The 12,931-nt window shown below is 40.2% G+C and overlaps 4 non-coding genes across 4 annotated transcripts; 2 read left to right on the top strand and 2 right to left on the bottom strand.

Moving 5' to 3' along the window:
• Window positions 1-5,608: 5,608 nt before the first annotated feature.
• On the bottom strand, window positions 5,609-5,681 carry trnar-ucg (transfer RNA arginine (anticodon UCG)). The gene has a single exon. It is a non-coding gene; the product is annotated as a tRNA-Arg (tRNA).
• Window positions 5,682-6,860: 1,179 nt separating this feature from the next.
• On the top strand, window positions 6,861-6,934 carry trnan-guu (transfer RNA asparagine (anticodon GUU)). Its single transcript has one exon. It is a non-coding gene; the product is annotated as a tRNA-Asn (tRNA).
• A 1,535-nt stretch (window positions 6,935-8,469) lies between these two features.
• Window positions 8,470-8,551, top strand: trnas-uga (transfer RNA serine (anticodon UGA)). The gene has a single exon. It is a non-coding gene; the product is annotated as a tRNA-Ser (tRNA).
• Window positions 8,552-10,114: 1,563 nt separating this feature from the next.
• trnar-ucg (transfer RNA arginine (anticodon UCG)) lies at window positions 10,115-10,187 on the bottom strand. The gene has a single exon. It is a non-coding gene; the product is annotated as a tRNA-Arg (tRNA).
• Window positions 10,188-12,931: the final 2,744 nt, after the last annotated feature.

The raw sequence follows: 12,931 nt of genomic DNA, 5'->3' as shown, positions 1-12,931 counted from the left end.
CGTCATTTGGACACTTTGTGGGCTTGAAATACAAAGAAAATCATGTTCTATGGTACAAGATAAATACAAAACTTAATCATTTATTTTAATTAGATTTGTTTATAAAGCATAAGCAATCATTTATTACATTAATATATGTGAAAATGACATTTTAGCACCATAATATTACATACAGGTCTCTAGCTTCAACACAGTGATATATATATATATGCTCAGTGATTTATTGGTACATGCCCAGGGCAATAATCAGAATTAGTATTTATTTCCATACGGGCTACAGGTAATGTTGTGAAATACTTCAACACACTGGATCGCAGATTTAGACCCCCTGCACTCTTACTCCTTAAAAACCAAAGAAATGAAGATATGTAGCAATCACATTGTAACAGGGGTGACAGTGACTTAATGCTTATACTACTGGACTTCTGGTACCTTTAGGGTACGGTGTTCCCTGAAGGGCTCTCAAACCCCGCATTTCAGATGCCTAGCTGTATTGCTGATGTGTTGCACCTCAGAATCACTTTTAAACCTTACCTCTGGTATCTTTAATCCCTATTGCTCAACGCATGGTGAAAGTATTGCATAAATGTGTCTGAAAATGAGCAATGGGCACCTGAGAGACTCATTTGCCTGTTTCACAAATGATCATATTTGACTAGAGATTCTGTTTGGGATTCAGTTGTGCATTCTGACAGCAATCTCTTTCAAAAAATGATTTTACCTTATCGCGGCTTTGCCCTTCTTGCCTTTTTGGACAATATCTCCATCTTGTGGTCGTTGTTGGTAATGTCTAGACAATATCTCCATCTTGTGGTCGTTGTTGGTAATGTTTTCTTATGCCCTTTTTTTATTTCAATTCTCTATTAGATGATTCTAGAATCTCTACAATAGAGTTGAAAACATCAGTTTTATAGCAGACAATATGACATTATTTATAGTCCAATTAGAAATTTATTACCCTGTTTTTAACATAATAACAAATTAAAACTAAGTTTGGAACACCAGGGAACATAAAAAATGATTTTTAGGAAAACCATGAGGTTCTCTGTGTCCGATGCCTGCAAGGGGAGAAAGCTAGAATCCTTTGATTTTTCCAAATTTGAAAATAAACATCATATAACAACAGCTTTCATTCCTAGGAGTGAAAAACAACCATTTTTGAAGACATATTAGTTTCTAAAACACTACAATAAAGTTAAAAACATCCATTTTATATTACATTATTTTTTGTGAAATAATTAAATTGGCTTATTTCTCTCGCATTAAATTGGCTACAAATGCAAGAATTCAACCAGATATTCTTGTAAAATGTATAATGTTGCATTGCAGTTAGTTAATGTAGTTAGTCCATAGTCAGCAATCTAAACTTTATTGTTAAGCTTTAATGATTGATGTTGTACCAGTAACCTTTAGAAATACTATAGTACTTCACAAATGCTTTGTGTGTTTGGAAATCTTTTGAGTAAAAGCCTTATAAAAATAGGTTTAGTTTTTACAGGACATCACAAAGAAATAGGATGGTATAATTCTTATAATTGCTTAGTGATTGTATTTGGAAGATTATGCACTAAACAGACTTCAGGAATGCCAGTGGATCATTGTGCTATTTGGAATTATTCCAAAAATCAAGTGACCTCTTTGCTGTAGTATTTTTAGTATTATTTATTTAGTATTAATAAAGAATAGATTTATTAAAGTCGTGCGATGTGCAAGCGGGATATGTAAAATAATTTAAAATAAAGTTTTTTATTATTGTTATAGAGAAACATGATCAGATTTTCCCTGGTTCAGAAAAAAGACGATTAAAATCTGTAATCTTTCCACTTGTATGTCATCAGACATTAATGAGTACAACCCCCCTCTCTGCCGGAGTGCTGGCTGTGACGAATTAAACCAATTTCACAGGTGTTTTCAAAGTAGGAAGTACAGTGTTAACTAGTAGATGGCCTCCTCAATGAAATCGCTTCAACATGCTAATGCATTGGTGTAACAGTCCGGGCGTGGCAAGCTTCCAATGTCAACTCGACTCGATTGGAAGACAATGAACGTATTTTAGCCCTAAATGAATTAATAGCAAACATGGTTTACATAAAATACATTTTTCCAAGAAAGTTTATAATAATACAATCTATAGTTGAAATCTGAGCCTAAATATAAAGAAAAAACCATTTTCAGAGAGCAATCACGCTGTGTTTATGTAGAAAAAGCGATTAGGTTTATGAGCAATCTAATTACCTATTCGCTTAAAACGCGATATAAAATAAAGTTTATTTAAAGATGAATGATAAGTGTCGCAGTTTTAATAATTTTCATAGTAGGGCTTGGACAGATTCCAAGTGCATTTTTGCAATTTACGTTGCATTGTCCAATGTGATGTTGTAATACAGTTTAGAATACAGTAAGTCTAAACTGTATCAGCTTTATTTATGGGTTGCAATTTAGAAAAAGTCAAAAACCGCACTCAAAATCCAATTTAGAGCTTTCTGGCAAGAGGAGACACCCAAATTATAATGTAACATGCCACTGTTTGTGCATGAACAAAGTTATACTGCAATTTTCCTTAGATACGCGATTAAAAAAAATAATTTTTTTGAATCCCCGGCCAAACACATTCCATAAGAATCAGCGCTTTTATACAGTATATCGCCTTTAAACACGCGTTTACGATTTAAATCAAAACTCGATTCAAATCAATATGAATGTTTATTTTGTAACGCATAGGTGACTATTCATTGTTATTAAAAAGACGTAAATTCGATCATGTTGTGATATTTAGAAATATAAATTTGTTTTGATGCGAGTGAGGTTTTATTTAATCTCTGACCAAGGGAAATGTTTCATTTTTTCAAAGAAATGTTTGTTAAAAATTAAAGTCATAGTTCCATGAGATTCAACCACAGACCATGTGACATAGGAGTCAGGAACCTAACCCACAGCACCACCAGCGCAGTCACATGCTGAGGGCTGAAAAAGCACTACAGAAACATTATCGACTATAAAATAATGTAATTAGGCACAGAAGAAGTTTACAGCACAGTACAATAATAAATGCTGACCATGACTTTAGAAGCATAAATTACCTTACACTCAATTTAAACACAAGCTGTCTTTAGCCCTCTAAGCTGGTTCATACAGAAATGTAGAGAACCAGGCTCAGAACACACAGCTTCATTAGCGAATACATATGCAGAACAACTAGAGAAGATGTTTTACAGAGGATGGATTTTTAGAAACATCCCATCAGTGACATCACTGAAGTCAACTCCTAGGTAACTGTCGTGTGGATAGTTTCACAAGAATCAGACAAAGGTTTAAGCATCGCTTATTTTAGATAAAACTGCAAAAAAACAACAACAACCCATAATGTACTTCTTTGCGGCTCTGTTTGCCCAAATCATATATTCACAACGTGAAATTAGAAAATAGTATTACGTAACCAAAAACCGCAATATGGAAACAGAACCTGTGTAATTGTTGACAGATGATGTACTCGTAACATTTTTACAAGACGAACTACAACATTTAAAAAATGACTTGTATGTACTTGATATCTCTAATCAATCCACTGCACTGCATTAAAACAAAACGAAAACTAAAACGCCCTGGGCATACCGTTTCGCGCTTCTTATCAGTTGCTCAAAAGCAATTTGACCGTATGATATGCATAATATAAACCTAGAAACATATACGTGAGGAGTATTTACGTAGTATCGGTGTCAAGACATACCTCTCAAATACTGTAAATCAAGTTAAAAATATCTCAAGACCGATTCTGGTCATAATGAAACCATGTTTCGTGTATGTTTTCTTTAAAGTACCGAGACCAGCCATATACTGTATGTTTATGTTCCAAAATTAATATCGTTTATGGCCTTCACACGCGTTGCAGTATGCTCCTATTCTTTTTATGCTCAGGCACTAAGATTTCCCTTCAGTGGTAAAATTCCATATAAATATTCAATACTTAAACGGGCACAGTTAAGACATTAAATATACATATACATATACATATACAAACTGTATACAGTACAGTTTGCATACGGTAATATGTTTATGTTCCTAAATCAATCTCTTTTATGAGCATGTGAAAGGCATGGTGAATCGATTCTCAAAAATTACTGTACTTTGCATGATTGGAAAAAAATGCGTGATTGCGAAATGCTGTGGTGTTACTTTTACAAAGAAGGTCAGTGAAAAAAATAATGTGGACCAGGGCAATACTTTGAGTTTACAGCTTGTCCAAGGTCATTTATTATTAATACTATTAGTAATATCTTCATTAAAGACTTTGATGGCTACAGCTCAAACATGAGAAGTTGAGCTTTATTAGCTCCACCTTGCGGAAATTCCGGATACTATTATTTTGCTAGCAGTATTTACCGGTAACTCGCGGTATTTACCGGTAACTCGCGGTACAGCGTACCGGAAAATAATGCAGTATCGCCCGCGCATTTTGAATGGCTGCATCTGTAGCAATCATATTGTAGCAGACACTCATTTGCCTGTTTCACAAATGATCATATTTTACTAGAGATTCTGTTTGGGATACGGATGTGCATTCTGACAGCAATCTCTTACAAAAAATGATTTTACCTTATCGCGGCTTTGCCCTTCTTGCCTCTTTGGACAATATCTCCATCTTGTGGTCGTTGTTGGTAATGTCTAGACAATATCTCCAACTTGTGGTCGTTGTTGGTAATGTCTTCTTATAGATAGATACTTCATTGATCCCGTGAGGGAAATTGCAGTGCAACAGCAGCTTAACACACACAACACAGCCACAGTGTAACGAATTATATAATAATAGTACAATACTGTATATATACTGTATATATATATATGAAACAGAAATAGAAACAGAAACAGGAATCGCTTACTCACCTGGAGAATCTCTGTAGGAATATATAGCATTTATCAATGGAAATAAAAGCTGCTTTAATACAGTGCATGTTCAAACTCAAACCCTCAGCTGCTGTTCTTGTTTGTTTTGGGACAAATTGCAACTGAGCATCGCATGAGCCGTTACGTACCCTTATCTGTTTGGCAATTTCAAGGGAGGAGTTAGGTCAGAATGGGTAGGCTGCAAAACAACAAGTAAAGATTTATTCCAAGATGAAACGTTGTGGCGGTTTTCTTATCTTTTCAGCATGGACTAAACTTTTACGTGTTCCTTATATGCTATATATGTATATATTAGCACCAATGTCGTTCTTAAAAACTAACATGAAATTGTCAGGGACATTCAGCTATATACAAAGACGAGACAGACAAAGTAATAATTCTGTATTAACGTGGCCTACATATTGACGCAATGATCGAACTAACTGACATGTTCTGATTCAGATCCCCTGCAGTTCATGCCAATTAGAACAATAGCAATGCTGAGTCCTCCCCACCCTACTGAGCACAAATTCAGCTGCTCTCCAGTTCTGTTCTGCATGTTTTTTCATTGCAATTGAGCTCGGAGCTGGAGATGATCTCCATACAGTTCTGTGTTAACTAGCCCGCACTTGCGTGCTAATTTACGGGTTGTGGCAGATGGTTTTCTATAGTTCATATACATGACGGCAACCTGTTACCGAGGAACCTGAGAGGTTTAAAAGCCTCACGAGCCAGGCAGGACTCGAACCTACAATCTTCTGATCCGAAGTCAGACGCGTTATCCATTACGCCACTGGCCCATAGAACATATGCTTGCACTCCACCACAGAGAGCTCTACACTGCTACTAGTAGTACACCTCCCCATCTAAATTTTCACAGCAAGAAACTTGTGTTTCCTACTATTTTTATCAGGTTTAAAATATCATCTCCTTAAAACAGAAAAAGTGTTGATGTGTCGTGCTGAAATTCCGATTGATTTTGAATTCAAAGAAAAAACGTTTTCTTCCAAAACACCGTGAAATTGTCACATCTTGCAGACAATAGGTGTATTCCATGTTGAAAAGAGAAAAAAGAAAACAATGGAGCCTTTTACAGGTGTGAGGCTTCTTCAGGTGTGAGAAGACCTCACGGCCGAAACGTTGTGTTTCCTTTCTTCTCTTTTCAGCATGCAATAAACCTATTACTTGTTCCTTTGCAGCCGAGGAATGCTGACATAGCTACCCAGCTGAACATCTTGCAGACTCTACTTCTCTCCTGTAGAAGTAAAGCAGGGCTTGCTGGGTGAGCTTTTGCTCCGGTATGTTAGGTCACGTGTCATGTTAAATCAATTCTTCTAAACACAACATTTGCTGGTGCTAGCTTTCCCCATGAAAAGAGACATTTCTCTTACAGTACATGACATATCGTTTTTTTTCTATCAATAAGTATAGAAATAAAACAAAAGAAAAAATGGTGTCGCCAAAGAATGCTCTGTCGCCTTGGGGAGGTGTCAAGGGCATTGAGCTCCTTGGACATGAGAAATGCCAGATAAATGCCATTTCTCATCATTTCTCTTGGCGTCAGTTCTGCTATTAAATGGGACGGAGGCAACGGGCTCAGAGAGCAGGTTAAGTGCACACCGAACGCAGATGTGTCCAAGTGTCTGTAAAAGCGCGGTGCTCTGCTGGCGCTGTTCCCTAGTGGCTTAAAGTGCCTGCCTAGTAAGCAAGCGATCCTGGGTCTGAATACCAGCGGTGCCTCTCTCCGTGTCTTGTTGTGCCGAATGTCTCATTTCAGACAAACATGTACAGCTTGGTTCAGTTTAATGCAAGAATTCATTTCCTTTCTGGAATAACTTGTTTTTGAAGAAATCCATACAGCTTGTGAAAGATGAAATCCATTTCTTGGTTGTCAGTGGAAAAAGATTGCTGGCTGCAAGAAGCGCAAGTGATTTCTTTGACCATAAACCTGCAAATGTAGGGTGCACAAGTGGCCGTCAGTCTCTGTGGCGCAATCGGTTAGCGCGTTCAGCTGTTAACCGAAAGGTTGGTGGTTCAAGCCCACCCAGGGACGCATGTCTCAGTTTTTCCAATGTAAACATCATCACCGCTAAAGATGATGGCGCAGAAGGCTCCACAGTCGAAACGTTGTGCTTCTTTTCTTCTCTTTTCAGCATGGAGTAAACCTTTGCTTGATCCTTTGCAGCCTACGCATGCTGACACAGCTACCTTTCTCTTAACGTGCCTCAATCATTATTCACCAAAACCATCAGCAGAATGTGTCGCCTTTGTGGTGATGTCACTCCTCTGCTTCACAAATGTCCTTAGAGACGGACCATTTCTTTCTGCCATTTTTCCGGAGCGGTTATTGATTGCTCCATCATTTCCCTCATACTTTCCATCCCTAGATTGAAAAAAAAAACAGAAACAGGCTGACAGGACGACAATCAAATTGCAAAAACTCATCAAAGCACTCAATAGAGTATTTGAATCCACAAGTAGCTACGAGCAACTTTGTCCTGGCTTGCATGAAAGTCGGAAAATGTCAAAAAGAAAAAGATGGTGGCTTTTTCATATTTGTTCTTTCATTTTTAGTTCGTTGGCTCTTCTGTCCATTGTCCTCCTGCCTGGCTCTTGACCTGTGACTGTCTGAACGCACACATTAGACTTTCAGGCGGGGGATTTGTCCTGAGCCTCTGTGAAAGACCCACCCACCCCCATAAATAACTGGTCTAGAAACACATGAATGCAAAACTAAACCACAGCTTAAAGAGGAGCTCCAACTCAGTGCCATACTAATGTAAACGAAGTAATACTAAGACATGTTCTTATGGATTTGTCTTACCTTGAGATATGTAATTGGATTTCAGGATTAACTTCCTCATTCAATGTACTGGTGATTCTTTGCCTGGTCAGTACCTGGGTGGGAGACCTCCAGCGAACAATTAAGCTTGCTGCTGGAAGTGGTGTTAAGAGACTCTTAGGATCTTCCAGAGGTCTCTGTCCAATAGCACTAGTTGCCTTAGAGCTGGCTCAAACATTGCTCAAGAGTCTACCTTTCACAGATGCGCAAAGATGAATGATGGGGGTGCACGCTTCAAGGAGCCTTCCAACTGTAGGGATCGATTAGAGACGATCCGTAGCATGTGTTCGTTTCCATATACGCCCCGTGTCTCAACGGTAGGACAGAGTCAAATACTGCCTCGACACGTAACAGCGTTATATTAAACCGCAGGACTTGAGGGCTGTTTTGTTTGAATGTTCAAGGCATTGGTAAGAGCGTAGGTCAAGGGCCATTGGTGCATCTCCTGTAACTGGAGCAAAAATGCTATTCAAAGTGCAGTGACTAAAATCGTCGTCCACATGTCTCCGTTGTTGATTGCTTTCTGTCTAAGAACGTTCTGTTTTCATGTCCGAACGGGGAGACTTTATCATTCCAACTTGAAGCCACCCTTAAGTCCTCTGAGGTGTGTGTGTGTGTGCTTGCACGTATGGCGTAAAAGGTTTCTTAAACGGAGAGCGAACTTGAAAAAAGTTGCCTCCGCTGCCGCCGCCGCCTCGCACTCCCTGTTCGATTGTAGCAAGAAGGCAGCGGCCGCGGCGCTCGCTGTAGTCGTGGCCGAGTGGTTAAGGTGACGGACTTGAAATCCGTTGGGGTCTCCCCGCGCAGGTTCAAATCCTGCCGACTACGGCGTCCTTTGCATTTGGTTGCGTGCGTGCGTGTAAAAGGACCAGCGCCGTTTCGTTTTCGCTGGGACCTTTAACACTCTAAATCGCCTGGACCCGCAGCCTGTGAAATCGATTCTTCAGCACCCACGAAGGACGCTTTGCCGCTGGACACAGATAACGATGCTTTTCTGCAACGAGCTTTCCAGCTGAATTTTCTCGGCAGCTCCGTACTGAACCTGTTCTCCATTGCAACATAGCGGAGGCTCGTCACGTCTATAGCAAGGCTGTGTAGGACCGCATACGCCACAGTGACTTGTACACAGACCACATGAAAGGCAAGCAAAATACACTTTTAAAATTCCAAAGACTCACAAGGTCAGAGGAACAGCGATGACCTGAACAGATCTGTTACAGAAGTCTAGGTTGACCGTTTTAGAGCTGTAATTGCATTTTTGTTTAATAGAAGATCAAATCTACTCGCATGTACCAGCACCTTACAGTTTATTGATGTTAATTCTGTTTAAGTAATAAGATTGCTAACGATGTTGGACTTTAGCCGGTGTTTTTTAGAACAAATTGCTTACACTTCTGTAAGGAATACGCAGTACGTGCCTTTGTCAGTCATTGCTCACCATACCTGTAACTTTCTTATCTAACTCACTTCCTCAAATGGTGAAGGTCCACAAACATAAATGAAAAAAAAAACCCTTGTTGTAGATGAGGTGCACAAAAAAGCAGCCCCTGATAGTGTATAACACATTTGTACTATTGCAGAGACACATGTAACATATATATATATACTGTATATATTTATATATGAAACAGAAATAGAAACAGAAACAGGAATCGCTTACTCACCTGGAGAATCTCTGTAGGAATATCTAGCATTTATCAATGGAAATAAAAGCTGCTTTAATACAGTGCATGTTCAAACTCAAACCCTCAGCTGCTGTTCTTGTTTGTTTTGGGACAAATTGCAACTGAGCATCGCATGAGCCGTTACGTACCCATATCTGTTAGGGAATTTCAAGGGAGGAGTTAGGTCAGAATGGGTAGGCTGCAAAACAACAAGTAAAGATTTATTCCAAGATGAAACGTTGTGGCGGTTTTCTTATCTTTTTAGCATGGACTAAACTTTTACGTGTTCCTTATATGCTATATATGTATATATTAGCACCAATGTCGTTCTTAAAAACTAACATGAAATTGTCAGGGACATTCAGCTATATACAAAGACGAGACAGACAAAGTAATAATTCTGTATTAACGTGGCCTACATATTGACGCAATGATCGAACTAACTGACATGTTCTGATTCAGATCCCCTGCAGTTCATGCCAATTAGAACAATAGCAATGCTGAGTCCTCCCCACCCTACCGAGCACAAATTCAGCTGCTCTCCAGTTCTGTTCTGCATGTTTTTTCATTGCAATTGAGCTCGGAGCTGGAGATGATCTCCATACAGTTCTGTGTTCACTAGCCCGCACTTGCGTGCTAATTTACGGGTTGTGGCAAATGCTTTTCTATAGTTCATATACATGACGGCAACCTGTTACCGAGGAACCTGAGAGGTTTAAAAGCCTCACGAGCCAGGCAGGACTCGAACCTACAATCTTCTGATCCGAAGTCAGACGCGTTATCCATTACGCCACTGGCCCATAGAACATGCGCTTGCACTCCACCACAGAGAGCTCTACACTGCTACTAGTAGTACACTTCCCCATCTAAATTTTCACAGCAAGAAACTTGTGTTTCCTACTATTTTTATCAGGTTTAAAATATCATCTCCTTAAAACAGAAAAAGTGTTGATGTGTCGTGCTGAAATTCCGATTGATTTTGAATTCAAAGAAAAAAGGTTTTCTTCCAAAACACCATGAAATTGTCACATCTTGCAGACAATAGGTGTATTCCATGTTGAAAAGAGAAGAAAGAAAACCATGGAGCCTTTTACAGGTGTGAGGCTTCTTCAGGTGTGAGAAGACCTCACAGTCGAAACGCTGTGTTTCCGTTCTTCTCTTTTCAGCATGCAATAAACCTATTACTTGTTCCTTTGCAGCCGAGGCATGCTGACGTAGCTACCCAGCTGAACATCTTGCAGACTCTACAGTACTTCTCTCCTGTAGAAGTAAAGCAGGGCTTGCTGGGTGAGCTTTTGCTCCGGTAAATTAGGTCACGTGTCATGTTAAATCACTTCTTCTAAACACAACATTTGCTGGTGCTAGCTTTCCCCATGAAAAGAGACATTTCCCTTACAGTACATGACATATCGTTTTTATTCTATCAATAAGTATAGAAATTAAACAAAAGAAAAAATGGTGTCGCCAAAGAATGGGAGGTGTCAAGGGCATTGAGCTCCTTGGACATGAAAAGTGCCCGATAAATGCCATTTCTCATCATTTCTCTTGGCGTCAGTTCTGCTATTAAATGGGACGGAGGCAACGGGCTCAGAGAGCAGGTTAAGTGCACACCGAACGCAGATGTGTCCAAGTGTCTGTAAAAGCGCGGTGCTCCGCTGGCGCTGTTCCCTAGTGGCTTAAAGTGCCCGCCTAGTAAGCAGGCGATCCTGGGTCTGAATACCAGCGGTGCCTCTCTCCGTGTCTTGTTGTGCCGAATGTATCATTTCAGACAAACATGTACAGCTTGGTTCAGTTTAATGCAAGAATTCATTTCCTTTCTGGAATAACTTGTTTTTGAAGAAATCCATACAGCTTGTGAAAGATGAAATCCATTTCTTGGTTGTCAGTGGAAAAAGATTGCCGGCTGCAAGAAGCGCAAGTGATTGTTTTCTTTGACCATAAACCTGCAAATGTAGGGTGCACAAAAGACTGTCAGACTCTGTGGTGCTGAAAAGTTGGTGGTTCAAGCCCCTCCAGTATGCGTGTCTCAGTTTTTCCAATGTAAACATCATCACCATCGCTAAAGAAGATGGTGCAGAAGGCTCCACAGTCGAAACGTTGTGCTTCTTTTCTTCTCTTTTCAGCATGGAGTAAACCTTTGCTTTATCCTTTGCAGCCTAAGCATGCTGACGCAGCTACCTTTCTCTTAACACGCCTCAATCATTATTCACCAAAACGATCAGCAGAATAAGTCGCCTTTGTGGTGATGTCACTCCTCTGCTTCACAAATGTCCTTAGTGACGGACCATTTCTTTCTGCCATTTTTCCGGAGCGGTTATTGATTGCTCCATCATTTCCCTCATACTTTCCATCCCTAGATTGAAAAAAAAAAACAGAAACAGGCTGACAGGACGACAATCAAATTGCAAAAACTCATCAAAGCACTCGATAGAGTATTTGAATCCACAAGTAGCTACGAGCAACTTTGTCCTGGCTTGCATGAAAGTCGGAAAATGTCAAAAAGAAAAAGATGGTGGCTTTTTCATATCTGTTCTTTTATTTTTAGTTCGTTGGCTCATCTGTCCATTGTCCTCCTGCCTGGCTCTTGACCTGTGACTGTTTGAACGCACACAGTAGACTTTCATGCAGGGGATTTGTCCTGAGCCTCTGTGAAGGACCCACCCACCCCCATAAATAACTGCTCTAGAAACACATGAATGCAAAACTAAACCACAGCTTAAAGAGGAGCTTGTCATGACCGCCAGGCAGTTAAGACCAACTCTTAAGCAATCTAAACAGCACCAGCAGAGGGTGATTATTAACAAACGCCGCCGCACGAGTTAACCCACCTGCACACACTCCACCGTGGGGTACGCAGTGCTATTTTTACCATCTTTACTTGCTTCCCGCTGGTATTGAGTCTACTCCTTGAGAGCTCTACCTGGCGTTTTTTCCATTACCTCGTTTATTCTGGATATTGGACTCCCCTTCTGCCTTTTCGACTTTGGACCTCGCCTCTCACCTCGGACTGTTTGCCACCAGTGTTCTCCCTGGATTACGACTTACCTTACGCCTCTTGACCACGAAACAAAGCAAAGCAGAGCAAAACAAAATGAACAAACGAAAAGCCTCACGTCCCGCACTTGCGTGTAACGCCGTTACGTGCCCAAGCGGTATTGTACTTCATCTTAGCACTGCACCCCGGGGCGTACGGTATATGGGAACGAGCACACGCCACAAATCGTCTCGAATCACTCCCTACAGCTGTAAGGCACCTTGAAGCGTGCACCCCCAACATTTTTCTTTGCGCATCTGTGAAAGGTAAACTCTTGAGCAAACTCTGAACCAGCTCTAAGGAAACTAATCCGATTAGATGTTACTTTGACTCATCCTTTAAGGGAACCTTGTTAATTGGAGAAATCAATGATTTCGAATGAATTCTGTATGCGTTAAAAGACAGCTATACACAGAAAACATGCAGGACACTTCTCATGATGTTTCCCGAGCCGAAACACAGTGCGTTTTTCCAAGCCCTCTGACAAAGCCCGCCCACTGAAAACTGCAG

This window comes from Lepisosteus platostomus, unplaced genomic scaffold, assembly GCF_059453375.1.
Source record: "Lepisosteus platostomus isolate fLepPlt1 unplaced genomic scaffold, fLepPlt1.hap1 Scaffold_30_H1, whole genome shotgun sequence".
NCBI classification, from domain to species: domain Eukaryota; kingdom Metazoa; phylum Chordata; class Actinopteri; order Semionotiformes; family Lepisosteidae; genus Lepisosteus; species Lepisosteus platostomus.
This window is presented reverse-complemented; position numbering and strand designations above follow the sequence as displayed.